The sequence below is a fragment of the Asterias rubens genome, chromosome 12 (genome assembly GCF_902459465.1).
Source record: "Asterias rubens chromosome 12, eAstRub1.3, whole genome shotgun sequence".
Taxonomy (NCBI): domain Eukaryota; kingdom Metazoa; phylum Echinodermata; class Asteroidea; order Forcipulatida; family Asteriidae; genus Asterias; species Asterias rubens.
Window position 1 is genome coordinate 4,260,514 of NC_047073.1, and position 4,716 is coordinate 4,265,229.

Sequence of the window (4,716 nt, forward strand, 5' to 3'; positions counted from 1 at the left end):
GAACAACTAAAATACATATTTACATATTCCTACGAGCAGTGTTTACATCAATTCTGAGTGTAGAGATTTTAAAGATCTAGGTTTAAATTAAAGCGTTGGGGGAGGGGGGAGGGGGGCGTGTAAGGAACACAAGCCTTTTAAAAATCTCACGAAATGCAAATCTCTTAGTTTAAAGCCCGTGTGGCTCATTGCAAATCCTTCCATAGAGAGCGCCACGAAAAAAAGAAGAAAAAAAGCGAGATAAAGAGATAAGAACTTAAAGACGGCGAGAGAGAAGACAAGATACGGGAAAGAGCAGATTATCTAGAGAAGAAAGACAGACGTCGGTGATGCCTCAAGGGGTGCGTTTTGTGCGGTCGTAACCAATAACTGTTTTGTTTGTATTGGCCATTGGTTAATCACTAGCCAATGAATTGAAACAGTTATTGGTTGCGACCGCACAAACGCACCCTGGGTAAGTATAAATGATGAGCCATTAAAGGCCTATAGTTAGGCCTAGAGATAAGAATAACTTTCTTCTTTCTCAGCAGGTGGCCGCAACAGGTTAAGTATATGAGGTTAAGTATGAGGTTCGACTGGCGTAGTACTTAGTCTTGATTTCAAGATGCTCAATCTAGTTTCCTGAGCTGTGATGCAAAAAATGCAGTTTCAGCTACTGACAGTAAAAACAAGTCCCTAAATAAATATTGTCTTGAACTAAGACTGAGAACTACGCTGTCATCGGTAATCGCGGAACTTGAGTAGACGATGAAGACTCCCTTCGATGTCCTCGAGTGACTGGAAGTCGGTGGTCGGCAGTTTGGAGCAAATGGTTGAGTATACCAGCAGTCTATTTTCACAAAACTTTTCTGCAACTGCGTAAATCCAACATAAGTCGCAACGTTTATGGCTCAAATTACGCCATAAATGTTGCGCAAGTGGACTTACACAGTTGCGTTAAGTTTTGTGATATTGGCTGCTGGTCAAGTATCAGTTAGGTTAAGCCTTTTTGTAAAGTTCTAGGTAAAGTTTTGGTAAATTTGTGTGAATACCCCCAAACCAAACAGTATGTATACTCTTATATCACGTCTGCCATACCTCAGTTTATGGGTAAACTGGGTGAGCAAACTAGTCTTTTCTCCACTTGTACAAATGTGTTAACGTTTCTCTCCACAGCTATTAACGATTCCCTCCACAGGCTGTACAAATAATAACATTTGAGACTAATAATGCGCCATGCTTGTGCTTGTTTTTTCAGAGATCCTGGGACACTGTTGATAACGTCGTTTGGTAAAGTATTGTTTTTAGCTCAATTGTGTATTGTGTTTTTGGCTGATTTGAGACTTTGTAGACCCTTGGTAGCAGCAGACTTACCGAGTAGATCTCTTTGCAAACACCTATTATGCAAGCGCAACTGTTAAATAAGATGCATGCTGGTCTACGGCGGACACAATGCTACAACCTCGTAAGGTTTGGGTAAATTTGAGTGAATACCCCCAAACCACACAGTACATGTACACTCCTATCACATCCGCCATACCTAAAATAAAATAAAGGCTTATGGGTAAAGTTGGAAAGCAAAACTAGTCTTTTCTCCACTTGCACAATGTATTAACGTTTCTCTCCATAGCTACTAACGATTCCCTCCACAGGCTATTACAAATAATAACAATATTTGACACTAATAATGTGCCATGCTTGTGCTTGTTTTTGCAGATGGCACCTCTGGGACACAGTAGATAATGTCGTTTGGTAAAGTATTGTAATTAGCTCATTTGTGTATGGTGAAACATACTTTGGCTGATTTGAGACTTTCTCTCCCTGCAGGCTATTACAAATAAGAATAATAAAGGAGACTAATAATGCACCATGCTTGTTCTTTTATTTGCAGAAATGGCTGCTCTGTGGATACCGCCGTTTGGTAAAGTATTGTAGTTAGCTCAGGTGTGTATGACGAAATTTACTTTGGCTGATCAGAGACTTCTAAGACCCTAGGTGGCAGCAGACTTACCAGGTAGAACTCTTTGCAAATACCTATTGCGCAAGCGCTAACTGTTAAATGAGATACATGCTGGTCTAGCTAGGGATCAAACTTCTCTAGCTAGACTAGCATGCACCTCATTCCACGCATAACGCGTCGTCGGTACTGAGTACTTGCAATAGGGTTAGTCTGCTGCCACCTAGCGTTCAAAAGTATCCCATTGATGTGACCCAAAATGCCCATTTTCTAGACTTTTTTTGTCTACAGAGCGAATGTTTTCTTCAAGATGGTGAAGGAGCTCTTGTGCTGAAGTCTTCACTGAGATGGCGTGATGTCTACTAGCAGAGAATGGAGTCATGCAGAGATTGGTAACGTATCAGGGCACAATTTCATAAAGCATGGAAGCACAAAAACGGCTTCATGAAATTGGGCCCTGGTGAAAAAAAAAAGTATAAAAAATAACTGGAGTATTGTGTCATGTCATGTCTGTGTTTGTTCATGGTTGAGAACTGATCGAAGAATTGTAAGTTTGGTAAGTTTTAAAACAAAGCAAGGGCACCAAGGGATTTTCTCTTTGGAAAAGGGCATCCCTATGAGGAAATTGTAACCTTCCACTGGAGTATTGCAAGGGCACCAAGGCAATGACCAGGGGGCATGGTGGCAATCGCCTTCATTGCCCACGTGAAGTATCAGGCCTTGTGATATCCCATAAAACAAATTAAGTAAACAAGTCTTGTTTAAAGAATTTGCAACTCTTAAAGTTTGAAATCCTTGCTTTGAAATAATACATTCATTACCATCCTTTACTTTCCGATATGGAGGAAAACTTCATTCTAAAGAGAAAGCCAATCTTGGCAGAAGAAGATTTTTAAATCACAACCGGAATCATCATCTTGTGTTGGCAATGAGTTGAAGAACTGGGCCAAATTTTATAGAGCTGCTTTTAGAACAAAAACTAGCTAACAACAGTTAAATGTTGTTTACCAAGCTGAACGACCGTGTCACATGTACAATTTGTTAGTATTATGTCCTGCTCATTTCTGCTTAGTCGACAATTCAATCAAAATTTTCTGCATAAGCTGCTCAATAAAATTGGAGCTGGAGGAGGATTTTTTGACACACATGGCAGCATTCAAACATTCCTCAGAACAACTCATAAGTGTATTGAAAGAATTTATGAGAAAATTAACCTTTAAATTGTTTCTTTTCTACCTAAGATTGAGACGATCTCTGAGATACCCTCTTGAGGCCAATCTAGACTGAAGAAGGACTAGTTAACTGTCAAGTGAGCCATATGACTCCCACTCCCACTACAGATTCAACTGTTGAAATGTTGAAGCGGTGTTGAGGCTATAACTAACACTGTTTGAACTGAGACCACTTGGTAAGTTAGAGAAAAAATTTCCCTGAAGAAAAGGTTCATCCTACAAATTTGGCAAAGGAATTATTATTTCAAAAGTTAGCACCTTTGACGGTTTCAAGTCATCGGTTGAAAGAACACATTCATCCCATCCTTAAGTTTGCAATAAACACACCATACAGCTAACTGGTGTAAAACTTCATTCAAAATAGAAGTAATTTTAGCCAGTGGGACTTTTAAAAAACACACAAAGTTCAACTACAAGTTTGGCAAAGGGATAATGTTTCAAAATCATCATCAATTTGAAACAATGTTAGTTTGCAATATACACATTCAACTAACTGTTAATGAAACTTAATTAAAATAGGAGGTCAAAATTGTCAAAAAATAATTGTTTTAAACACAGAAAGTCCAACCAGACCTGGAATGTTGAGTCTTGTCATGTTCAACGAGTTGAACTGTGATTTGAGATTGAGGAGAGTTTCCTTGCACACTTGTAATTGAAATAGTTTCTCTAAACTCATCTTTATATTTGTTTAATTTCTACCACAGATTGAGATGATGACCTTTGATCTTTGGAGGCGTACCAACACTTTTTGGACTAAGTGCCACCAGCTGAGGAAGAACTGTGGCAAGTCTAGCTAAATGAGTCTCTGCGTCAAGTTCAACCACTCAAGTGACTGAGGGAAGTTATAAGTTTTACCAACGATCTTGGAATGTGATGACCATCGGAAGAAAGAACTGTGTTAAGTCTATAGCCAGATGGCTACTTACTACAAGTTTTAACATTTTACCAACTGACATGAGGATAACCACCACAGACTGACAGCTGAAGAACTGCTTCATCGTTTAGGTGACATAATAATGTTGATGACCACCACTGCCTTTGGACTGTGTGCCGTTAACTGTAGGACTGTCAATTAAAGCGAGATGAATCGCCACTACAAGTTTGAACTATTACCAAGTGACATGTAGGGGATGTCGAGGATAACCCCCACATTTTGGAATGAAGAAAGAACTGCGTCATCATTTGGGTGACATTTTTCCGTGATAATCACCACTGCTTTTAACTGTGAGCCATTAACTGTCAATTAATGGGCCATCAATTCTAGCTAGATGACTCTCCACTACAAGTTTAACTGTCACAAATGACGTAGTAGTAATGTTTTACACAATGCCTTTCGAACTGTCACCAACTGTAGAAAGGACCGTCTCCAGTCTATAGCCAAATGATGCTTCACCTCAACTGAAGCTGGACCATGATGGGGCCCAAAAGCCCAGTTCATACTTCCTGCGATACCAATTTTGATGTGACAAATTGACAATGAATAATTCACATCAGTTGACTTGTGCCCAACTCCTGCGAAACTTTTACTGCAAAAACAGCCATGTGACG

General features: G+C 39.5%; 1 long non-coding RNA gene across 2 annotated transcripts; it reads left to right on the top strand.

Moving 5' to 3' along the window:
- Window positions 1-1,779: 1,779 nt before the first annotated feature.
- Window positions 1,780-4,716, top strand: LOC117297608. 2 transcript variants are annotated; one of them, XR_004519901.1, is made up of 4 exons: window positions 1,780-1,923; window positions 2,228-2,328; window positions 3,178-3,344; window positions 3,873-4,716. It is a non-coding gene; the product is annotated as an uncharacterized LOC117297608 (long non-coding RNA). The 2 variants fall into 2 exon arrangements; XR_004519900.1 differs by lacking the exon at window positions 1,780-1,923 and having other exon boundaries at window positions 2,139-2,328.